The sequence below is a fragment of the Dermacentor albipictus genome, chromosome 1, assembly GCF_038994185.2.
Source record: "Dermacentor albipictus isolate Rhodes 1998 colony chromosome 1, USDA_Dalb.pri_finalv2, whole genome shotgun sequence".
NCBI classification, from domain to species: domain Eukaryota; kingdom Metazoa; phylum Arthropoda; class Arachnida; order Ixodida; family Ixodidae; genus Dermacentor; species Dermacentor albipictus.
Genome location: NC_091821.1, coordinates 128206689 through 128233179, shown reverse-complemented (window position 1 = coordinate 128233179; position 26491 = coordinate 128206689). Strand labels below are relative to the sequence as shown.

Here is a 26491-nt window from a genome sequence, read left to right as displayed (position 1 = left end):
CACGTGGAGGAGAAGGAAGTCCATGGTTCTTGCGAGCTACCTAATTTTAAAGTAAACAGTATGTTCTCTACTAGAATTACGTAACACTTTATTGCAAACCCACGCGAGAACAGCCACTAGCCCAGCGAATACATTGTACTGCTTATAAAAAAATCGCAGCTCCAGTAGAACGTTGGTTGTAAAAATATTCAATCACATGTGAATCATACGTTCCTTTGCGTTGGAAGATCGCAGGTGTCATTGCACTAGTGAAGTGAGGTAAATCATCCTGATCCCTGGGCGCATATAGTACAGTCAGTCTCACAAGCTAAACAGCAAAAATAATGGAAAAACGATTGAAATTCGATTGCAGTGGTAGACTCAGTCCAGTAATTATCTTCCATAACAAATGGCTGGCTTTAGATGACGCCGTTGCACTACGGACTGCATCTTTCACTTGGTGATGTTTGTGGAAAACGAGAACTGCGGCAACGTCACAGTATTGACAGGCATTAGTAAGGCATTCGAGTCAGTGAGCCACTTGTGATGGTTTCTTGTGGTGGGTTAAAGCAACCGGCGGGTTTGGCCTGGCTATCAGGGCCGGCACTTGTTCCGCCCGAGCCTCTCTTAGAATATCACTGTGGTGTTTCGCAGGCCCATCAAACCAGTCTCTCTTAATAATGCGATAAGGCGACATGAAGCAGGCACGCATGCCGAAGGCACTTTTTAGGCTGATTCTCCAGGATAGTGTCCGTTTCATGCCAAAATTTCGGGCACGACCAGGGAAAGGGTTCAATGTCTCCTGTCTCGTCGTATGCCATACGGTTTGGAGAATACCCCCAAAAAAAAAATTGAGAAGGCATTGAAATATAATTGGTCAATGTTGATTTTATCATTGAGGAATTGTGAAAATTTTGTTGGAGAATTGTTGGGCTGTGGGTTGAGTGGTCTTGAATATTGGCCCCTGAAATATAATTGAAACACCATTGGGTGTCTCAATGTTGAATAATTGTTAAGTTACCATTGAAATTCCATTGCGCTTAAACGGTTCGTTGTGTTCATTTTGTTGAATGGTTGTTGGGTTACCATTGATGCTGCACTGAACTGACGTTGTGATAGTTCTTTTGACCTGTTGTTGAGTTTTTGTTGTAATATCATTGAAAAGTACATTGTGGCCCAGTTGAGATGGCATTGAGATTTCAGAAGTCGCCATTGAAATATGACTGACATTTCGTTGGGCAAGTGGATTTTTATTCATATATTCAAATTGCTTTGCTATTCACACTTGCATGCCCCGGTGCCTGCTCATAACTTTCCCAAACACAAACAAAAGCAAAAGAGAGGCTGATCAATTTGAAGTACCTTTATTTACACTAAAGATGCGTGGCCATGAAACGTTATTACAGTACATAAGGCACCACTACATCGAACCTGGAGACATAGGCCAGTACCTACAGCACTCTTAACAGTGTAAATACATCTGAGAAAACCTATACATATGAATTCAATCAAAACGATCATTGTGGTTGCGACATAAGTTTATGACTAAAGGCAAAGCTACTCAAAAGTCAGGGCTTAAGCATACCCTTTTAACAACCAACTTTGAACACATGAACACTTGAAGCTGCTTGCTTGTGAATACACACAAGACATCTGAGTACGTTACATTAAAATATTTCGCACACTAACCCATCACAGGAACAGTTACGGCTGACTGTCAGAAGGCAAAATAACAGACCTGAAGTAAATGACTTCACGTAAATACATACAAGCTTTAGCACACGTATTTCACCGCGATTAAAATTTAATGAAGTACCAAAGTAGACTTGTCTGAGCTTTTTATCTTCGAGATGTATATATTTTCAAGTTGCCCAATTATTTTATAAAATAACGTCACTCAATTTAGCTATTAAATGATAAGAGATCATGTAGAAAGTTGTCGGGCATGGTGAACACCTGAATCATGTTTCTGACGAGCCAGGTTTGCAAGAACAGTACACCATTTTTATATGTTAAATTGAGGTACAGAAGAGTTTGTTGGTGGTATTTCCTCAATTTAGTGAGCGCATTTTCAGTTAATTTTCTGGACTTGCACAAAGCTAATTAGAGCACTTTTTGGGGCCTTTTTCACTATACCCAGCAACTAAGTGGTACCCTAGTCAATAAAAAGATAAGGCAAGGCTAAAACCTTGAACGATAAGAGAAAAAATAATTATTTAGCAGAGAAAATTGGTAGTAACACATGGCTAACACAATTCCAAAAAGCAAAATAGATGGTCACCAGCACTTGCAGTATCAAGTACCCCAAAAATAGTCATAAAGGAAGGGAAAAGATTTAAATGACTGCACAGTCAGATTGATGAGACAGTGAAAAACGAAAATAAATACGTATGCGGAAAACCAACGACCTCAATTGCGCAGGTAAAATGTTATTAAAATGCTACCAGAATTTTATTGCATAAAATACATAAATGTTGCATAAAAATTGGGACAAAGCAGTAAGAAAGACGAAGGGAGATACAGCACCCATGTTGAAAAAACATTACAAGTGATATACATGCATATTTAAGCTCAAGACAATTTTTTCTCCAATATATACAAGAAGAACACATTCACTGGTTCCTGCGCAAAGGTTCCTGCGCCTGGAGAATGCAGCACAGTACAAAGTAGCGTCATGAGAACCGAAAACTAGAGCTTAGTATGCTTAAAAAGTGCGAATACTTGCATACCTAAAGGCATGTGACATGTCATGCCTTAAATGGATGAACTTCATAAATATTACACAAATGAAGTTACCATCACTCTTATTGGTTTCCTGAGGGGACTCCTTGAAGTTAAACTAGAAAAATGTACATCCGTGTTAAAAAAAATTACGGGCGATTACGTTACTTCCTAATGCGAAATTTGAGCGCAGCAAATAAGCTGTTTCACCTTTTCGATAGATTGAGACAAAGAAATCGAGCAACACATGTATGCGCTATCACAGAATTTTTTTAATTTTTCACACGTATTCCTTTAACAAAGACTCCACTAACAGTTCTTGACAGTCATGAAGGAAGCTTTGTGGTCGGAGAAATAGACTGATATATGTTCGACTTGGTACACCAATGCTTGATTCTCAAAGACGAGATCTATACAAGTGCCTCGCGAGGTTGTCACAGCCGTGGGACGCGTTACGAGCGAGAGGAACGGGATGTTCTCCCGCATAAGTGTTAGGAAATTGCTGTTTGTCTTTATGTCAACATTAAAGCCCCCCACTACTAACATCGGTGTGGATCGATGGACGGTTAATGCGAGTTGCAGGAAGTGCACGACGTCTTTCGTGAGTGCGGTAGCGGACTCACGAAAGCGGTATCAGTCGGTCGCTGCTAGCGCTGGGGGGATGAAAGGGGGGCGGAGCTGGTTACGAGGCCGACGATAACGCCGACGACGACGCGAAACCCAGGAACGGACGCCAAAGAGCCATTTGTGTAGCCAGCCCTCCTCCACAGTCTCTCCTCCTCCCTTCCATCATCCTCCCTCGCCCGGAGAGCCGACAGCGCGCATGCGCGGCGGCGGAGCAGATTCGTCGGCGAGCTGGTTACGAGGCCGACGACGACGCGAAACCCAGGAACGGACGCCAAAGAGCCATTTGTGTAGCCGGCCCTCCTCCACAGTCTCTCCTCCTCCCTTCCATCATCCTCCCTCGCCCGGAGAGCCGACAGCGCGCATGCGCAGCGGCGGAGCAGCAGATTCGTCGGCGAGCTGGTTACGAGGCCGACGACAACAACGCCGACGACGACGACGACGCGAAACCCAGGAACGGACGCCAAAGAGCTGCGCTCTAAAACAGAGAAGATAAGAGCGTATAGCGTTCTTCCTGAAATAAACAGCGCAATTATTTCATGTATCAATTCTATGGCCACTTCGCCAATTCAGTGTAGATTTATATTCGACAACCACCCAAACAGAGACGAGAAGGATGAATTAAGGTAGGAACACACATGAACGCTGACTAAACTAGAAGTTTATTCGTGCACACAAAGATTTTAAACACATTGGCCAACTTCACAAAGAAAAAGCCATGGATGTGCAGCAGAAACAGCCTTGCACAACAAAAAAAGGACCGAAAGACATGTCCTGTAGAACAAACATGTGCGTCAAAAACAAAAGCACATGAAAACTGAAAGGTTTCCCCTGTAAATGATATTGTCACGTGGTAGTGACGGCGAAGAAAGAAGCAGTACGGTGGAATACAAAACTAGCTTTTATTGGGCGAACCTGTGCCCACAAAACAGGCTACACTTATAGCACAACGAAAGCGGCGAACACAGTCGACGATCGTCGAAAATCTGATCAGCGGGTCAAGCGCGTCGGCTTTTATAGATCAGTCGTCGAATGTTCCAGATTAACTGATGGGACCCGCGTGTCTTCCACAAAGTTCTACACCATTCGTGTCACGCGATGAAATCTGATAACACAAGGTTCGGCGACAACAGACACGCGGATAGAAGCGTCGATAACTTCCCAGAAACGTCGGATACATGCAGGCGCATCCCTCGCTCTGCGATTACAGTTGTTAAGCGGCGAAACGTGGTTGCCCGATAAAGATAAGTACACGTGTCATTACCCCCCTCTTAAAAAGCATCGACCCGATGCTGCAAACAAACGAAAGTAACAAAGAAAAGCACTCGTAGCAAAGAAAACAACAAACTAGGGAAGTTCATCAGCGTCCGTAAAATGGTTTAAGGCGCACCACGTGGACCACTTCAGATCGTGCGCGGCGCCGCTGTGAGTGCGAAATGCCGTCTGGCACGACCTCATAGTCTAGTGCGCCAATACGTCGGATGACCTTGTAGGGTCCGAAATAGCGTCGCAGCAGCTTCTCACTGAGTCCTCGCCGGCGTATCGGCGTCCATACCCAAACACGGTCGCCAGGTTGGTACTCGACGAAGCGTCGTCGGAGGTTGTAGTGTCGGCTGTCGTTCCTCTGCTGGCTCTTGATTCGCAGGCGGGCGAGCTGTCGGGCTTCTTCGGCGCGCTGGAGATAGCTAGCGACGTCAACATTCTCTTCGTCAGTTACGTGCGGCAGCATGGCGTCAAGCGTCGTCGTCGGGTTCCTGCCGTAAACCAGCTTAAACGGCGTGATCTGTGTTGTTTCTTGCACCGCCGTGTTGTACGCAAAGGTTACGTACGGCAGGACCGCGTCCCACGTCTTATGTTCGACGTCGACGTACATTGCTAGCATGTCGGCGAGGGTCTTGTTCAGGCGCTGCGTGAGACCATTCGTCTGTGGATGGTAGGCAGTTGTCCTCCTGTGGCTCGTCTGGCTGTACTGCAGAATGGCTTGGGTGAGCTCTGCTGTAAAAGCCGTTTCTCTGTCGGTGATGAGGACTTCTGGGGCACCATGTCGCAGCAGGATGTTCTCGACGAAAAATTTCGCCACTTCGGCTGCGCTGCCTTTCGGTAGAGCTTTGGTTTCAGCAAAGCGGGTGAGATAGTCCGTCGCCACGATGATCCACTTATTCCTGGATGTTGACATCGGAAACGGCCCCAACAAATCCATCCCAATCTGCTGGAATGGTCGACGAGGAGGTTCGATCGGCTGTAGTAATCCTGCTGGCCTTGTCGGTGGTGTCTTGCGTCGTTGACAGTCTCTGCATGTCTTGACGTAACCGGCGACGTCGGCGGTCAGACGCGGCCAGTAATACTTTTCCTGTATCCTCGACAGCGTCCGGGAGAATCCGAGGTGCCCAGCGGTTGGATCGTCGTGTAGGGCGTGCAGTATTTCTGGACGGAGCGCTGACGGCACCACAAGAAGGTAGCTGGCGTGGACGGGTGAGAAGTTCTTCTTCACGAGCAGGTTGTTTCGTAGCGTGAACGAAGACAACACGCGCTTAAATGCCCTAGGGACAACGTCAGTGTTCCCTTTCAAATACTTGACGAGGCCTTTTAGCTCCGGGTCTGCTCGTTGCTGTTTAGTGAAGTCTTCCGCGCTTATTATCCCAAGGAAGGCGTCGTCGTCCACGTCGTCTTGCGGCGGGGGATCGATTGGGGCGCGTGATAAGCAGTCCGCATCGGAGTGTTTTCTTCCGGACTTGTATATTACTGTTACGCCATATTCTTGTAGTCTGAGGCTCCACCGCGCCAGCCGTCCTGAAGGGTCTTTTAGGGTAGCTAGCCAACACAACGCGTGGTGGTCGCTGACGACTTTGAATGGCCTGCCATAGAGGTAAGGGCGGAATTTAGCTGTAGCCCAAATGATGGCGAGGCATTCCTTTTCAGTCGTAGAATAATTGCTTTCCGCTTTTGACAGCGACCGGCTAGCATACGATATCACCCGTTCAAGTCCTTCTTTCCTCTGGACTAGGACGGCACCGAGGCCTAGGCTACTGGCGTCAGTGTGGATTTCAGTATCGGCGTCCTCGTCGAAGTGTGCAAGTACCAGCGGCGACTGCATGCGTCGTTTGAGTTCCTGAAATGCGTCAGCCTGCGGCGTTTCCCAATTGAACTCGACATCAGATTTCGTTAGATGTGTTAGCGGCTCCGCGATGCGCGAAAAGTCCTTGACAAAGCGCCTATAGTAGGCACACATGCCAAGGAATCTGCGCACTGCCTTCTTGTCGATTGGCTGCGGGAACTTTGCGATGGCAGCTGTCTTCTGCGGGTCGGGGCGTACTCCAGATTTGCTGATGACATGGCCTAGGAATAGAAGCTCATCGTAAGCGAAGCGACACTTTTCCGGCTTCAGTATGAGCCCTGATGACTTGATGGCCTCTAATACTGTCGCAAGCCGCTTAAGATGATCGTCGAAATTTCCGGCGAAGACGACGACGTCATCCAAGTAAACAAGACAGGTCTGCCACTTCAATCCTGCTAAAACCGTGTCCATCACGCGCTGGAACGTTGCAGGCGCCGAGCACAGTCCAAATGGCATAACCTTGAATTCATAGAAGCCGTCTGGCGTGATGAAGGCGGTCTTTTCGCGATCCCTTTCGTCGACTTCTATTTGCCAGTAGCCGGACTTGAGGTCCATCGATGAGAAGTATTTAGCATCGCAGAGCCGATCTAATGCGTCGTCTATCCGTGGGAGGGGGTATACGTCTTTCTTCGTGATTTTGTTCAGTCGACGATAATCGACGCAGAAACGTAGGGTTCCGTCCTTTTTCTTCACTAAAACAACTGGAGACGCCCACGGGCTTTTCGACGGCTGAATGATGTCGTCGCGCAGCATTTCGTTGACTTGGTGTCTTATAGTTTCGCGTTCTCGCGTCGAAACTCGGTAAGGGCTCTGGCGCAGTGGTCGAGCGTTCTCTTCGGTGATTATGCGATGCTTTGCGACTGGTGTTTGTCGAATCCTTGATGACGTCGAAAAGCAGTCTTTGTATCGTCGAAGCAGACTTCTGAGCTGTTGCTGCTTAATGACTGGGAGACTTGGATTTATGTTGAAGTCTGGCTCGGGAACTGCGGTCGTCGGGGTAGATGCAACAGAATCCGAGAGGACAAAGGCATCGCTGGTTTCCTGTATTTCCTCGATGAATGCGATCGTCGTGCCCTTGTTGATGTGCTTAAACTCCTGGCTGAATTTGTCAGCAACATTCTCGTGTTTCCTCCGTGCAGTCGAGGGATCCCTCTTGCGACGCAAATTTCACGGTCGAGTAGTAGACGTTGGTCGCCTTCAATGACGCCTTCTACGTCAGAGGGTGTTTCGGTGCCGACCGAAATAACGATGCTGGAGCGAGGCGGGATGCTCACTTGATCTTCGAGCACACTCAAGGCGTGGTGGCTACAAGGGCGCTCCGATGGTATCGCTTGATCCTCCGACAGCGTTATTGACTGCGACTTCAGGTCGATGATGGCGCCGTGTTGGTTCAGGAAGTCCATGCCGAGAATGACGTCTCGTGAACACTGTTGCAGGATAACGAAGGTGGCAGGGTAAGTCCGGTCATGAATGCTAATTCTTGCCGTGCAGATTCCAGTCGGCGTAATGAGGTGTCCTCCAGCGGTTCGAATTTGAGGGCCTTCCCATGTGGTCTTAACTTTCTTCAACTGGGCGGCGATGTGTCCACTCATTACGGAGTAATCGGCCGCTGTGTCGACTAAGGCAGTGACTGCGTGGCCGTCGAGAAGCACGTCGAGGTCGGTTGTTCTTTGTCTGGCATTGCAGTTAGGTCTTGGCGTTGGATCACGGCTGCGTCGTGTTGAACTGAGGTTGGAACGTCGCGTCGTCAAGTCGTCTTTCGTCGGTGTAGTCTTGGCTTCCTGACTTCGTCGGGACGGCGGCGTGTCATCATTAGGTTGTCGAGATGGTTTCTTCGTCGTCTTCGTCGGCGGCGGAGAATCTTCGTCAGTTCGACGAACAGCAACCGCACCTCCATCGGTTGCTGCTTTTAGTTTTCCGGATACGGGCTCGCTGACCGGCCCCGGGCTGGGCCAGTGTATGGTCGGCGCTGCGGTGACAGGTAGCGGCCTGGTGATGGCGAACGCGACGGTCGTCGAGAGCTCCACTGAGTAGCGGCGGGGTAGTCGGCGATATCGCGAGGGCGTTCACCTCGCTGCGGGCGCGGAGCATTGACGGCGAAACCTCGCAGTCCCATCTCCCGGTATGGGCATCGGCGATACACATGGCCGGCTTCTCCGCAGTGATAGCAGAGCGGACGGTGGTCGGGGGCTCGCCAAATGTCCGTCTTCCTCGCGTAGGTGCGCTGGGCGACGGGTGGGCGTGCTGGCGGCGGCGGCGGCGGACGACGGAATTGCGTCGTTGCAGGACCCTGGCGTGGTCGCGGAGGGGGACCTTGACGGCGTACGACGGCGGCGTAGGTCATCGCTTTGGGCTGTGGTTGCGGTAATTGGGGTTGCACCTTTGGGACTCCAAGCCACCGCTGAACCTCATCTTTGACAATGTCGGCGATCGAAGCCACTTGGGGCTGCGACGAAGGCAGGACCTTGCGCAGTTCTTCGCGCACAATGGCCCTGATGGTCTCCTGAAGGTCGCCGGAATCCAGTCCTTGGATGGCGTACTGTGGCGTGAGCCCCTGGCGGTTATATTGCCGGGTGCGCATCTCCAGAGTTTTCTCGATCGTGGATGCCTCTGCAGAAAACTCAGCTACGGTCTTCGGCGGGTGACGAATAAGTCCTGCGAAAAGTTCTTGCTTGACGCCCCGCATCAGGAAGCGAACTTTTTTCTCCTCTGACATTTCCGGGTCGGCGTGCCGGAAAAGACGGGCCATCTCCTCCGTGAAGATCGCTATCGTCTCGTTTGGCAGCTGCACTCTGGTTTCTAGTAGTGCTTGGGCTCGCTCTTTTCGTACGACGCTTGTGAACGTTTGTAAGAAGCCGCTTCGGAACAGGTCCCATGTCGTTAAAGTGGCTTCTCGATTCTCGAACCAGGTCCTGGCGGAGTCTTCCAGTGCGAAATAGACATGCCGCAGCTTGTCGTCGCTGTCCCAACTGTTAAACGTAGCGGCCCTCTCATACGTCTCGAGCCAGGTTTCCGGGTCCTCGAATGTTGATCCGTGGAACGTCGGAGGGTCCCTGGGCTGCTGCAGCACGATGGGGGACGCTGGGGCTGCCATTGGGGTTGCCTTGTCCACAATCTTTTTGGTCTTCTCAGGTAGAAGTCCGTGCTCCGGGGGCAGTCCTTGCAGTCGGCTGCTAGCACGCTGGTCTTGGGCGACGTTGGTTTTGTCGTCGGGCTTCGGGCTAGGATCGCGGCTTTGCGGGGGCGTTCGGTACATGAACGCACAAGCACCTCCACCAGATGTCACGTGGTAGTGACGGCGAAGAAAGAAGCAGTACGGTGGAATACAAAACTAGCTTTTATTGGGCGAACCTGTGCCCACAAAACAGGCTACACTTATAGCACAACGAAAGCGGCGAACACAGTCGGCGATCGTGGAAAATCTGATCAGCGGGTCAAGCGCGTCGGCTTTTATAGATCAGTCGTCGAATGTTCCAGATTAACTGATGGGACCCGCGTGTCTTCCACAAAGGTCTACACCATTCGTGTCATGCGATGAAATCTGATAACACAAGGTTCGGCGACAACAGACGCGCGCGGATAGAAGCGTCGATAACTTTCCAGAAACATCGGATACATGCAGGCGCATCCCTCGCTCTGCGATTACAGTTGTTAAGCGGCGAAACGTGGTTGCCCGATAAAGATAAGTACACGTGTCAATATTAACGAGAAATACTGCAGCAACTATTTCCCACTAAGGGTCACAGAAATCTTGCTTATGAATTTTTCTTCGTGATCAATAAATAATTCTTGCATAAGTCCTCTTGCGTTCTGGTCTTTGTGATGAAACAACCTTTCTTTCTGCTCTATACTTCAACACCAGAGGAGTTCCAGAAGCAATATTTATTTAGCACAACCGAAACAAATGCATAACCAAGTAATCTGTTGCCCTTAGTGGGAAAGACTTGCAGTTCTCAAGGGTATTTCTCGTTGGGTAGTATCACTCATCGGACAAATATTTCGCTTTCTCGAAAGATTTGTCCGATAGTTCTCGTTTTTCACGCATGTTTATTCTACGTGACATGTCTTTTTCATATTTTTTTCTTGTCACTCGTGGCTGTTTCTGCCACGCATGCACAGCTCTTTACCTTTGTCAAGTTGACCAGCATCTTTATTACCTCTTTATTCAAAAATAAACTTGCGCTCGTGTCTGCTCCTACCTATTTCGTCATCTGTCGTCCCCTCTGTTCGCGTTGCTGTTTCCAGTACGCACGTGTCACTTGGTTAGGCTGGTAAACATTCTCGCCAGCAAAAGGAAATGCCTCCCCTCAAAAGGTAGCCCATCCTTCACTACTAAAAGCCAGAGCAAATAGAAAGTAAGCGTTCGCGGCGTCCATGGGGCAGCCAGTACACCACACAGCAGCACAAAAACTAGTTAAAATCCCACTTGATGGAGAGTGGCAACAGAGAGGCGAGCTTGCTAGTGAATCAGCCACATATCAATGGGTGTCTCTTGCACGACGACAAGCTGCTCTTGACGTAGAACACTTTAGCATCTGGGCATTTGCTGCATGCGTAACCTGCGAGAAGGGAATGCGGACAGAAAATGAGATTGCGCGGATTCAGAATCTGCCACACACTGCAAATAACTACGCACAAAATAGAAGTACACACTATACTGGCAAGTAAAAATTTGCGACTCTTGACGAGTGCTGTCTAGAAAAGGAAGAAATGGTATTGCTACGGCAAATGTTAGCTAAGACACGCACAGCGATGTTTCACAGCGGGGAGAAATATTCCCGGCTCTCTCGCAGAAACAAAGACCACGCGACAGTGCATAGCCGATAGCAAGCAGATATCGAATCGTTGGGTAGAAGTCCAGCAGCAGGAATGACCTAAAGATACACCGAGAGCGATGCGAGCGTGTCTGTACGAGTGAGAGCATGCACCGCTTCTTTGAAGCTAGCCGCTCCGGCGTGTCTCCGATCAACCTACGCGATTTGTGTGCAGAATGTCGCGTACACGCCCTTGCGCGTTTTGCGCGGTAGCGTATGCGCAGTGAACTAGCTTTATGCACGCGTCATTCTTCACCGCGCAAACGGTGCTCAAGGCGACAACGCGCCGAGTGGTGCTCCTTGCGCTTCTGCAAGCAACGCACATTCGGATTGGCCCAGCTCAAAGAGGCAGCAGAGAACGATGGCATGATTCGGTTATCGCCAATTAAAGTTGTACACTAGGCCTTCAACGGAAGCGCGCCGCGCTAGATAAAGATGAGAAGTGGGGTAGTTTTGGCGGTGATAGGCGATAAGGCGAGCCCGTCGGCGGCTGTGTTCTTTGCCGACATCGTCACCACACCTCTGTTCATTTGCGCTGCATATCCGAGTACAGTCACCGCGCGGAAGCTTCGACTTATCGGTTGGCCGTTCTCCGCAAATCCCAAAGAGGCGAAATATATATTGCGGTGCGCCGCATGATTAGGCGCAACCTAAATCGAGGCGCGCTTAACCGCTACGGCACAAAAGGTGATCACACTAACCGTATGGTATACGATGAGCCGCTACGGATTAAAAAATAATAATTATGATGTCCTACGTGCGAAACCAACGATCTGATTATGAGACAGGTCGTAGTTGGGGACTCCGTATTAATTTTGACTTCCTGGAAAGATTTACATGCATACAATGCACAATACACGAGCGTTTTTGCATTCCGCTCCTTTGGAATGCAGCCGCTGCAGGGATCATATCCACGACCTCGAGCCCCAAATTGCCACGGCGGCCGCCATAGTTACGAAATGCGTAAGCGTGACGTGCAACACCGCCTTCCGGTACGAGTGCGGTACAAAAGTAGCACAGCTGCACACCTGCTGCTCAATTATTTGTCGCAGTTCTCCTAAGCTCGTAGTGTCTGCCTAAATACGTCGAAAGGCAGCACGCCTCTCACGTATCGGAACGCTATAACAAGCGCTTAGACGGCCCACGTGAGCCCCTATGAAAGATGGCGTGGCCACTGTACAAAATTATCACTGCTCAGAGAAGCTGATCCTTATGTTCCAATTGTGTCCTCTCATAGAAATTAAGGAAAGGTCATTAGACATGAACAAATGAAGCAATGCAATTTTACGCACGTGGTGCGCCGCTGCCTCTTCACCTACTATTGTTTCAAACGAAGTGACGGCGGCAGCGAGCGTCAGTATCGCGCGCTTTCGCTCCGGGGCATACGGTTTGCTTGAAGATAGTGAACGATGTGCTTAACATCTCGCGCTTGTCAATGTCAAAATAGAAGAAAGGTTACGTGCCCAAGAAAACGAGATTACTTACCTATCTGCTGAAGTTCGGCTGTGACTGTTTCGGGGTGCCTTCTCTCCAACAGGTATCATGACCTCTGCCGCGCAGCTCGTCAAAACAGCCAGGCTCGCATATCAGTCGAAGACTAGTAGCTGGGTCAGCCAACGAATTCAACGGATAAACCTCCCACTTATCGTCGTTAAAGCATTTCACTAAAATGTGCGTCATGATGTCCGAAAAGAAAAAAATACGTTCGTGGCCTAATGGTTAGAGCACGGGGCTCGACGGCCGACGTTCAATGCCACCCCATTGGTCACACATTACTTTATTTTTATGAAACCGAGGCGAAAGAAGAACCTACCTGCCGCAAAGTGACAGGAATGAGGTTGGAACGCTTCGCATTAAATTTTTGCAATGTCTTCATATACGAGTCCTAATTATTGTATACTGAACTCAACTGCTGCACAACAAAAAAAAACAACTACAAAAATCAACACAAATTACCCAATAAATTCTTTATTGAGAACACTCAATGGTTATGTTGTTGTGCAAGTGTTGAGCGAACTCAATTGCTTTTGAAAACTTGAAGTCCGTTGTTTCAACCATTCCCCAACAATATATCAATGGTTAATCAACAGTCATTTTCGTAGGGGTTTATACGCCCCGTCTTAAATAACCATGCTAATGTATTAGCATATAATGTCCTTATTCAAGATAGAAGTCTGTTTGCGCGGCCTTGCCTTGCTTGTAGTGTATGGCCATACTGTAAATTAGATCAGAAGCTTTCTGTGAGACATGCAGATTATACATTACAGCCAATGATGGCGATAATATGCATACTGTTACAATCGGCCAGCGGGGATAGTGACCTTCTAGCATCTCTTGCGCCACTGCGACGTATCGCTTCGCGAAGCTAACAATGCGTTCCCCTTGGACAGAGCTGTGGCGACCGCAGGGCTAGACACGTTTGACGGTTTGAGTGTTGTTTGTTGGTTCACTGTCACCGTCAGCAACGAGGGGACGAAGTAACTCCTGGAAAGGGGTGTTCTATGGCGTTTCCTCATGGAGTCCCGTAACCACCACGGTGGTTTGACAGGCGCTCCAGCTAACTGCTTGAGCATTCCAGGAACCAAGATGCGCTATTTTGAGTCAAGCGTGACAATCCCTGTCTACGAAGCCCCCCCCCCCCTTTTCTGTGTGGTTAGTGAACAAAGGTGGTGGAGGTAATGTGTTAACCCTCGTTCTCGACGCGGGTCGTTCGACGACTTTGGACGCCCCGATTGGACGAAGGGGAGGTGGGGGCATGGCAGCTTTCGCTATCCTAGTAGTCTATGGAGGATAAATGGGACGTAAGCGGACATTTTCGGCGCGTCGGTGTGCTTCATTTAGGTCATGCTAGAATGATGACACCTAACGTTCTCCCCTCTTCATCTAGATATTGAAATAAACCTAGTACTCCTCGTTCTCGATGAGAACGTGTTCCTCCCTTGAACAACGTCCTTAGCGTCGATGAGTCGGACGGCCGCACGGGACAGCTACGCCTTTTGACATGCCCGACACCAACTCTTACAATGCAAAGTGAGCAAAAGGGTACCCCAAGCAGTTGTTTTAAGTCTACTTCTCATCAATGCTGCAATGGCAGCGCTTCCAGTAGTGCTGCCTAATGTTTTAGGTATATCTATGCACGCAGATGATGTATGCATATGAACGTATCACAAGTCGTCAAGTTCGTCAAGCTCCGTCGCTAGCAAGGGTTAAATACAGTCAGTGATTACCTGAAGGCGCGAGGCATGCAGATTTCTTGTGCCAAGTCAGTGTTTCCACCGTTCACAGGAAATAATGGGAAAAACTTGAAACATATTGTGGATAGCAGAAAGGGGGGGTGGGTATCGAATTCGTGCGCAAGCATCATTTTGTCGGTGTGACTCTAGACCACCAGCTTAGATGAACCCAACACGTATCTATTACTGAAGGACAAATCAACGCCACCATAAACGTTACCAGTCGCATAGCGGGCAACGTAGGAAGGTGGAATATCGGCGTCACTATTCAACGTCAATAGCACCCTTATTAGTCAAAAGACTGAATGAATGATCAGAAAGATCAATCTTTATTTATCATTCATTCATTTACAAAAAATGAACACTAGAACAAGAATTAAAAGCTGCTTTTTTGCAGCTTGACAAGGTTCTTGCCCATATCCATGACAACGAGGACAGAATAATGTTTGTACGCTTTAGTGTGTGCAATGTACAAATGTATAAGTGAAAAACGTGTGAGGCAAAATGTACAATCAGTGATACAAAGTAGTGTGTTAGTCAATTCAAATGACATATATGAATATACAGTATATAACAGAAATACATAAATATTTTCAGCTGCTGAAAAATGTATCATATAATGTTTTCTTGACATGCGGAAACAAAGATAGCAAATGAAGATGTGCTAAATTTCTTGCAGGTTACATCCTATATACGAAAATGGCATCAAAACGAAAAACTACTTAATATAAAGGAGGTAAGTAGTGACTTCCCCTAGCCAAAGTAACGTTAAAAATAATTACTCAGTTTGAATTAGGAAGTCTCGTATTGTTTTCTTAGTAATGTCAGTTATCTCTATACCGTTTTCATGAAGTTTATTTAATAAGGATGGGACACGACTGGATAGACGTTTTGATCCATAATTTGTACGGGAGAGTGGTAGCTGCCATCTCTTTCTTTCCCTAATGTTATAAGATATATCTGTTGGTTCTGTTAGGTTTCACAACCGCAAGAACGCTTCATTATTATACCTTAAGTAGCTCTGGTATTTTAGAGCAAGGTTAACGTCATATAAACTTGCTAGACAAATTATATTATACTTTGAAAATAATTCAGATGTATGCGCGTCGAATGGCGCGTTTGCGATATGACGAACAGCCTTTTTTGGAGTAGTAATAATTTACTGATATTTTGTTTTGACGTGGTAATCCACACAAGATGGCAATACATTAATGTATTTGAATTGCCTAACCAGTGCCAGTTCTTCACAACATATCACCTACCTCTCTCCACCAATTACAGCTGCTACAAGCACGCATCCTGCACGTATGTCTGGGAATTCCACAAGCAACATGAAGTCACTGACACTAGCAGAGGCACGACAGCGTCCCTTTAAGGTGATCAGGAACATGATGACATGTCCCCACCTTTTTCGTCTAGTCACCCAGCTCTATTCGCACCTGCTCGTTTCAAGTATGCAGAGCCAAACCGGAACCTGATACAGGATGTTTTAGAACGTACCGTACGTACCGCAGCTTCCCACGTCGGCTCTATGGCATCCAGATATAAACTACCCTCCCTGGCTTCTTCAACTACCAACAATAGAAACAACAATAGCAGACATTCGGAGTAAAAAAGGAAGTATCAACCGTTGCAGCAATGCAATTGGCTTCACATCATATTTTTGATAACTCTACACTCTAAAAATTTTAACACCCTTAAGGGTGTAAATGGCTTGTCCCATGGGTGACACCCTTTTGGGTGTATTACTACACCCCAAGCAAAGGGTGCACATTAACACCCCACAAAAGAAGGGGTGTTAATATGACGTCACCTCACCTATGGGTGTAAAGCAAACAACACCCTTTCTATATGGGGTGTAACACAGACAACCACCCTTTCAATATGGGTGTAGCATGTGACAACACCCTTCCAAAAGGGTGTTATCCCTGCAAGTATTTTAGCGTTCACTACAGCCATGTAGTTAATGGGCAGACTAGCTGTTGTGAATGCTGCCTAGCCTTAGCTATGGTACTACCTTGTTCAGTATGAGCCAGAATCTGTGAGGCGTCGTCATATTGCGCTTCTGGTCCGTCATGTGGTAGCATAACGTGCGGCCCTTTCAGGAAAACAATTTAAGGTTTCGCCATTGCAGCAAGGCACACACGCCATGCTTTCGTAATCGTCCTCTGCAGTGATAGTACACTGCCGGCAGGATGCAGAGCGCAATAACAATGCGCGCTGCACTAAGGACACAGGATCTCCCGCACCTTGGTGCACCAGTACTTATAACTCCGTGGAAATAGCACACAGCCAAAAGCATAGTTACATGCATTTCAGAAATGATTAAAAACCTCCTTTTCTTGGTCAAAAATTTTCGCAACACCAGCTCGACCAGGAGGGAAAGACACCACAGCTCGCTGCTGTAGCTCATATTGAATGCAATAGAGCGCAAGCAATGCATGTATTGGCGACGGTAACAAGTGCAGTACTACAGAAGCATACGTTTGCCTGTCAAGCAGTTTTTTGCCGTTTTAAGCACATATTTTATACCTCTATTCATCAAAGTTGTCATTTATCTCCACGGGATGCTTCTACTAGTACCTTCACATATATGACTTAAAGGTAGCACTGAAAGCCCAAGAACAAAGTGCTTCCACGTCGAATAATCTTTCAGCATTTACGAACAAAACAGCATGTGTAGCTGTGCATGCTGTTCAATATGTAAGCATGCACTATTTTCTGAAATATACGTATGCTACATTTACTGACAGTGACCTGCTTATACCCAATAACTTAGTGTATTTTTCACCATGTGCTTGCATTGAATATTCTACAGGCATTGTAAGTTAAGCTACCAGAATAACAATCAGCTAGTCTAAGGTTACCCAATTGAACAAAATCATTGTAAAATTTGTGACGAAATGTCAGAAATATTTATTTCATTCAAGAGAAATGGTTACATAATAATGTTTGCACATTTTAAAAGTAAAAAGGAAGATGAGTAAAACCATACCAATACAAAGACATAAGCACCGAATAATGGCACAGGCTTGCTCAATTAAATTTTAAGCAGAACAGTTTTTTTAAATAACCTCACTACGAACTATCACATGTTTTCATTTGAAAAGCACTGCATCTTATTATAAAGCACAAAAATAACCGGTCACATAAGTAAGAACAAGTCTGAGTGTGTCTTTCACACAAGGATAAAAAGTTGGGCAAGTTGGTACAGTAACCTGATCTTGGATTGTAGCGCGAAGTGACACGGACACAGACTAGAAGCAGACAGGATGAGCGCTAACTCTCAACTAAATTTTTATTGAAACGAAGAATATATATATATATATATATATATATATATGTGTGTGTGTGTGTGTGACTGCAAAAAACCGCAGCACATGTAAATGAATATTGAATACATAGTAGTAACATGAAGACGACAAACAAAAGCTATCAGCCATCAACTGTGTGGCAAATCTGAGTGCGAGCTATTCTCTTATCAAGTATACCTGTAGGCATTGCGACCAATGTGCTCCCAAGATGTATGAGGCATTAGTCATTGCAGAGTTGTAAGGACATGACAATCCTAGGATGATTATGTTCTTGAGGCTTTTTTCCCCACTTTCCATCTTTTGAAACATGTATACTTTAGTCTTGAAAACAAAAATGCTACAACTGGCGTGTGATAAGTTTTGCATCTTATTTCCTAGCAGCTCACTGAAAAGAGCCACGATGACAAGTTTAAATGCTGTTACCTCATCAGACATTCAAATTTCTTAAGCACAAACAAAACCAGATAGGCATTAGAGTGAGCATCACTTAAATACATTGCACTGGTTTAAAGTTATTGCACCACTTTGGGCCAGGTAAAAACGTTAGAAACATCAAAAATGTTAAGATTCTACGGCCAACCATGAAAACTAAATAAAAAAAATCATTAAGCTGTCTTAAACGGGTACAGGAGCTTTACAACTGGCCATCTTGGTGATGGACACACAGATAGATGAGCAGCCATTCCACTGAGATGAGAATGTTGAGGGCTTCGCATGGAAGTCTGTGAGACACTGCAGAGTAGTTCTTGGTCCACATGAAGGAGGTTGCTTGCATACACGTCTGGGCCACCATACTGAATGCAGTGTTACCGGAACCTTTTCCCCCTGCATTGTGGTAAAAAAGCATGGTTAAGTTTATACGATATTTAATATGCAAAAAAAGAGGTGAGGCATGCAGACAGGACACGAGAGTAGAGAAGTGAATACGAACGCGAAAAACATGAAAATTTTCATTAAATTGTTTTATTAGATAAAATTTTTATACTGTAAGTCATTCATTATGAGGGTTCATAACCGCAACACATTTATTATATAAGCAGGTAGAATTACCAGCTTGGTCAGTTTGTACAAGCTCGTTTGAGGCAAGAAATCGAGTTTCACAAACACAACCTCAACATTCTTGATTGAAAAAGGAACACCTTAGATGACATGCAGTCCTGTGAGTGGGAATTGCACAGTTCAAGAAAAACAAATTAGAACTCACAGACCGATCCTGAAAAAGGAATAAGCACGTGCTACTGCAAAAAGCGAATTAATTGGTAGGTTTTAGTAGCACAAGGGCATCTTTGGCCAATGAGCGCCAAGTCTATATTGCAAAAGATAAAGTTAGTGCATCTTTACAAAGCAAATATATAAAGATGACTAATGCCTCTCTGCACTAGTTGCTTTGCTCTAGCGTGAAGTCATTTTCATGCATGCACACGTACGTACACATGCTACACCCAAGTGTAACAGCTGCAGAATTAAAATTGGGCAGCAACAAAGTCGCAAGCTTTAACCATTGATCACAAGCTGTACTAGTGACTGGAGGTAGTACCAATATCGCCAATGACTAGTTGCACTCTTTCTGCCCGACGTTATGCTGCTCTTGTTGTCAAAGATGAGTTACAGTCGGCATTGAGGGAAAGCTGCCCTCAAGAGCAGCTCTTATTTTGTGTTATTTCTAACCAGAGACCAATGAAGTAATATATTTTTAGAAAGAGAATGACACCGAAAATTGAGTACGTAAAACATTTGGTACATTTTCCGGAATTAACTTGGGGGTTAACAGCTAAAGCGGCAATCCAGACACTAGAACATGTTTTGACATGTTTGCTACCAGTGAATGCTGGAAAATATGTTGGCATTCTGTAGTTTTGTCCAACAATGCAAAAGGGATTCTTAATAACTGAGGAAATAAATGGAAAAGTATCATGAAGTATATTTCGTGAATATAATGCAGAATCACTCAACTTCTGTTGCTATATAATCTCCACTTGATTAACCTGCACTTTCTGAACTAGTTCAGGAGGTACTGCATTTCACTACTCATTCCACCAGTTCAACGTGGTAGCAACTGCACGTTGTGATTTGTTTTACTTAGTGGAGGCTATGTACATGGCGAGTTCACAGCATTCCCTGCACTCGGCCGAAAGGTAGTGCATGTTTACGCAGCAGGTGTGGTGCCGCTTCTGCACGAGCGAGGCGCAGAAATCAGAGTTTCATACAATAATTACTAGAGGGAACTCTGACGTTAGTGTCCACAGGAGATCAAGCAAGAACGGCTGTACCAGCATGGAAATTATGGGAAGTACACGGATTTGCCTAAACTTCGTCTGTTTGGCTTCAAACGGCTTTGTGACTTTGTATTCTAGTCATTTTCAACAATATACTGTGTAATAAATAAATAAACATTAAAATCGTCCGACGACAGGATTCAAACACAGGAACTCTAGAACAGAAGTTCGATATTGAAACCATTAAGCGACGGAGGCATGTAACGACAAGCGAGTGCAACGCCCTGATGAATTTATCGCGGGCATACTAGTGCCTTGAGACGCTTGGTGCCCTTCGATTTGGCTACCTGGACAAGCTCAATCGTTGCAATTAATAGCAATTGTGCGTGTTGGCGGCGTCTTCTGCACTTCGAAGAGTATAGACTGCACTTAAATTTACGACAATAAGATTTATATAGCGTATAATATACGAAGCCACAAGAACGTCTGAATTCACAAGCACGAATATCAGACAAATCCATGTGCTTCCCATCATTCCCATTGTGGTACGACTCCAGCACCAGAGTTCCCTCTAGTAATTACTGTAAGAAACTATGGCAGAAACAGGAGTCATAAACTAAGTTTTGCTGTCCCATAAATCTTACTGGTCATTAATTCCAAGTTTTAGTGCAGTCACATGTCTAGTAGGCAATTGTGGTATTTTGCATAAACATTGCAAAGCCAACTGCGATGAATATTCACTATGGTAAATTGTTTATGATCGAGTAGCATAGACTACTGAAGCAATCTCTGGAAGGCAAGTTAAGTAATTTTCTTATTAGCAGCCTTTAAACAGCATTCGAGCATATGACACATGCACCTCAGATATGCAGATAATGTTTCCTTGACTCAGCAAGAAGCGATGCTTCATGTTCCACGAGGCTACTTCTATCAAAGCAGTATTGGTGCTCTCTAAAAACAATGCCAATGCAGATGATCCAAATATTTTTCAGGGGCAACAGTTATGCCTGAAATCATGCTAGATTAGTTTTTTTAAACACATGCTCAGACCATGTTAGAAGTGCTTCTTAAAGTCCTCCTATTTATTAGACTAGTCATATATCTGTACACAAAGGCTACTAATTAGGTCCCATGCTATATCATCATCTTAACAAAAACTTCAATTAGTAATACACATGCTGTGATAAGATTTGAGACCACATTGAGATGCTGAACAAGGTGAATTCATTATTTTTTAAATGAAGCTCCTGTTCTTCCAAACGAGAAGAAAGGATACTGAGGGTAAAAATTTTTCTGAATCACAGCTGGAAGATGCCAGGGTAGGCACGTGGAAACTTGTAATTTTCTATTTAAATGTGCGAATGATAAAGGGAAAGGAAAATGGTAAAAAAAAAAACCAGGCATGGGAGGAGAACGAACCTACAGCCTTTGCATTAGGCATGCGATGCACTAAGCACTGTACCACCGAGGCAGCATTCAACCGTCCACAATGGCCCCTCAGATTGTCGACGCTCGAACACGGCCGTAGTACCACAGTGGTTAGTATATCACATGCGTAATGTGAAGGTTATGGGTCCGTTGCCCACCCACAGGTGGATATCTTTTAATCCACTTCCACTTACCTAGAATTTATCATTTCTATACTTCATATAAAAAACTTAAAACATGTTCCTGTATGCTTTCCTTGGCCTCATTATCTGCTGGCTTCTTCCAGTTCTGTTACTTCCAACACTTATACATATTCTAATCTGGTAAGTAAACAGTTTTGCATGATGCTGGAATGCAATATAAAACATTATTGCAGGGCCGTGTTATGTAGGATGCCTTACATTGCCCAGGCAAGGTGTATTAATGTCCATATGAAAAAAAAAAACAATTCCCACTCTAGGCAGAAATGCTGTGTACTGCTGTGTGCAACAGGGTTTAACGAAAACAACTTGTTCAGAAATAAAGCCACCAAACAACGAGGAAATATGAAAACTAGATGAAAATTTGTGCAGTTGCATGTTACAAAATTAGCACAGCAACAGATGAAGACATAATGAAGGAAGCACCAAGATGGTTTATTTTGGAAAACACGAGGCAATATACTTGAAAGATGCATATTAGCTTACACGTGGAGAAATATTGTTTATGTAGCAGCTAAACTACGCACAGGCCTAGAGCACACTGATACAAGGTGTCGAGCATGTAAATCTTATCATGCCCTTAAGTCAAAGAAACATGGCTGTTTCTCATGATTCGCTAGACATGGCTGGCTCACACAACTTAGCCACTTCTATATATGCCTTGTAATTACCAAGTGGTCTGTATGACATGCGCAAGCTTTAAATATGTATAAGTGCCACGTAGCTAGACAGCACCAAGGTAATGTCGTTTGCCATCGTTTTGAGGAAGTGAAACCAATTCTTGCAGTTTTCGTAATTAGGTAATTAGTTATTAACAATTATTTAACTGATCAAATATTTTATTCAAAGCAAAAGTGTCAGTGCGAAAATTGTAGAGCATCCTGAAAAATTCCCAATCCAGCTTTCTACTGCTCAGTAGGTGCAACAAATTTTTTTTTCAAGCTTGAAAGAAGCCAGTGAACACATGCATGAAGTACCGTGCAACTAACCGCTTGTGCACCTGAACACCATTTGGCTCTTCCTTTCATGCTTGAAAAAAACGTTTTGAAAAGAATATTTTAGGAATTGATTATTTATTATTGACTATGTATTAGGCAAAATGCATCAAATAGTGTGACTGCCACTTCCATTTTCGGCGACATGAATTGACTCCATTTGCATGTCCAAATCCAGCTATACATGGTGTGTGTTTTGAGCTGGTTCTGTAATTTAAACTGGTTTTGACTAATTGAAGCTTCGCACCCTAATAATGGAATCAGCCTAAAAAGAAATTGGTACATAAAGAGTCGCTGTCAGTACTGCATACTCCTTTAACTTAGTGCAAAGTGCTTGTGAGCCAAGAAGTTGGTAGTTCTAAGCAGTATTTCTCATTTTGACCTGGTGTTATAGCCCACTTACTATGATGCCATGCTGCTCAGTCATGCTGGTCCCAGCTTCAATCTAGGCCATGGCAGCTGCCCTCCAATTAGGGTAAAATGCAATAACGCTTATGCACTTAGATTCAGGTGTACATAAAAGAAGCCAGGTTCTCAAAACTTTAGGTTTCGGAATGTAAAAGCACATAATTTTATTTTAAAATCTAAAGATGCTTTATTAGGAGCAGGGGCATCATTTTGAGCTTTTACTGCACTGCCATGGCACCAAGAAGCTCCAAGTAAATAAAAACAATTTCTTAGACAATGTACATATCTTGCAAACATTTACAAACACTTCTCTGCATGCACCTCCGTTGCTGTTATATTTAGATCCGTATGCCAAGGCGGGCTATGATGTTAGAACATGTTTCAAAATTTTTTTACCGCTTTAAAGTTGTTGGTTATTTTTCATCTCACTGTGTGTCGAACGCACATTTCAGTGCATCAATTTCTTCAGAAAGTGCACTCCTCTTTAATTATTTGTGCATGCAAAAAGGGTTCAGAACTGCTTTCTGAAGGTCTGCATAACAAGCAAAAAACAATTCTATGTAGGCTGCACAAAGAGAAAGGATTGGTTTGTAAATATGTTATTTAGTTCTTAAAAAAAGGAGGCAGCTGTCAGTGTTCTGTTCCAAAGTAAAAATTGCCCCTACCTGGCTCTGCTTCATTTTCCGATGTTGATGGTCCATTCGGGGGCACTCAACTGATAGGCTGAACTTTGGCGATGTCGGGTGTGCTGTCACCAGGCCCAAGGTCGATCGACATCCTCACCAAAAGTCGAGTCCAAACGCTATAAAAGAAATATCTAATCATTTTGCTGTCAGTTTTGTCATCTTGCGTGTTTCACACACTGCCGTCAGTGAAATATTTCGTCACTTGGATACTGAAAGAAATTCAAGCATTTTCTGGCAGCCAAGCTGATGATGATGATGTGTGGTACTTTATGGCGCAAGGGCCAGGTTTGGCCAAAGAGCACCATGACAAGTGGTAATGTTGATGTATTATGGAAGATGTGACTTGGCTGTAAACTGGCCTAAAATTGTCGCTGTAAAGTGCGTAAAATCTACGTGCTATAAAATTATGGCGATGACTAATGACGAATAACATGAACATTAAAATCCATCGTGGAAGAATGATGCAAAATAGAAAACATATAGGATGGTAAAATTACTTGGAGCACTGCTGCCTCGCCAGAGCCCTTGAAACACAAGGGCCTAGAGGCATGTGCTATACGAAAGAGCTATCACAGCGGCATCCTCTGAAGAGAGGGCGGCAGCCAAGCTCAATACACAGTCAATGGAGAACATTAAAAAACAAATGCAGTTGTCACATTAGATTGATCAAGTACAGCAGAAATGGAAAATAAATCAGTGATACTGTGCCTGTTGGCTTTGAATGCAAGAAACGTAAAAACAGGAACTTGCAGCCACGCCACTTTGCATTTCCCGCGTTTGCTACACCTCACAAGTTTGGCATCGTCCGGTACTCGGGGATAGTACCCGCTTAAAAGCAAGATGAACGAGCGTCGGCATAAATTAACAGGATACTTAACCGGGCAATATTGGCGCATAAAACAACTCACGTAGCGACGCTACTGTCAATTACCCGATGACGCATCTGCGGGTGGTGCGGTGCGGGCGAACAATTCAATAAGGAATGAGAGTTTCACTTGTTTCACGCCTACTAAGCTAAGACAGAATGTGAGTTTCTTACTAAACTATACTGGATATTTACGCTCCAAATAAAACGCTGGAAATTTTGTTACGTCACATTGCATACATATAAGTGAGGAAATTGCTTTTAGTGTGTTCTGGCCAGAGGGCATGTAGCAGCAACCACTCTCATGCAACAAAAAGCATTAAACTGGTACTCGCGGCACGGAAAACAAACATCCAGCGCCAACGTTACGCCTCTTCGAGTCAGAACTAAGCACGATCAAGCCAGTTTTCTAGCCTTCACAACGCCATGAACACGACCAACATCGAGCGAAACAACTCTCTGCGCTCGAAAATTATTACCGCTTCCATTTACATACCTATCGCAGCCACAAGCAAAAGTCGATGGGCTAGCTGTCCACAAGCCGCAGGTTAGACTGAAAGCAACACATTGCGGTAACGAAAAACAATTTCCACGCTGACTTAGCAGCCGCGGTGTGCTCTAAGTGCCAAAGTTCTCGTTTGCCGCTCGAAATTCACACCATGATGACGGGCACTGCATCTTTCACATGAAATATTTCACGCTTTGCTCCGGAGCTCAATAGGAGGGCGAAACGCATTTGCACGTACCTGAAATCCGCATGCCGGAAACCCGTCGACGCTTTCGAGAACGGGGCGCACAGCCATGCACCCGTACGGCGGCTTGACTTGGACGTGAGGCACTTCTATCAAACATTTCACATGCGACATGTTTCACACCGATTGCGCGAGCACCAGAAAATGACGCAGGCCGCATTGCGACGCCGAGCAGACGTGCAGCCACCGATGCGCTGTGTGCGCGGATTGCAGAGAACAAAACCATACGAAACGTTAGGCGCGAGAAGATGGCGGCTCTTGTTGCGGAGACGAAGCGAAGCAATGACGCGCGAATGAATGTTGCCAACTGTTGGTTCCTCGTTACGCAGGCGGTGGCGGCTTTAGTGGCGTGTGTTGCGGCTGTCTAATTTTGTATTTCTTTTCCCCAAACAGTATAGCTAAGATCAGTTCTTTGTTTGAATTTTAGCTGTGTCGTTTGGCATTGTCTTTGTCTTTTTATGCTATTAGGCGGCCAATTATGGCCTCTCAAGTTCGCGCGCGCCAGCTTCGCGCGCAAATCTCAGAGGCCATAAGACAACTCGTTAGGAGATGCCGTTATGGTCGTTGTTAACGTTTCATCATCCTTTCTTCAACTGAGATAGAAAGGTATAGTGTCCCTTTTCCCGGGGTTGGGAGGGGGTGATCAAGACGGCATCGCTCAGCGGTGGAGTAGGTTGGTGTTGGTTCTTATCGCGAAATTCGCAAACCCTGCAATTTTTTTTTATAACGTAAGCATTTCTGTATTTCCCCAACAAGAAAAACCATCCGTCCGTCAGTCCGTACAGCACGATATCTTTAAACATAGAACCCGCAGCAGCGAGTGAATTCACCTTCGTGCTAGCTCTCGCTTCAACGCGACCGAAGCGGCGAGAACACTGCGCTCACGAAGCTTTCAGCTTATGCCGCACTATGCGCTTTTCGCAGATCACTTTCAAGATAGGTGTCCGCGCGTCTGTTTTCAAAGCGAAGTAAACGGTGAGAACACAGCGCGTGAAGTTTTCAGCAGTGGGAACACTCTGTCCACAATGCAGTTCGCTTTCAAGATACGGTTCGCGCGGCCGTGCCACAAGCAGCCGCCGCCGGAGAACGGTTGATAATGGTTCGTCGCGGATGCGGAGGGCTAAAGAGCGATAACGGCTCA

The 26491-nt window shown here is 45.6% G+C and overlaps 1 protein-coding gene and 1 long non-coding RNA gene across 2 annotated transcripts in view; one reads left to right on the top strand and one right to left on the bottom strand.

Annotated features, from left to right (window-relative positions):
* LOC139059058 (uncharacterized) overlaps window positions 1-26491 on the top strand; it is a 445650-nt gene that overhangs the window by 147883 nt on the left and 271276 nt on the right. The window lies entirely within an intron of this gene.
* LOC139055781 (uncharacterized) lies at window positions 17379-25606 on the bottom strand. Its single transcript, XR_011511917.1, has 3 exons — window positions 25345-25606; window positions 23713-23849; window positions 17379-18625 (listed from the first exon to the last, which is right to left on the bottom strand). It is a non-coding gene; the product is annotated as an uncharacterized lncRNA (long non-coding RNA).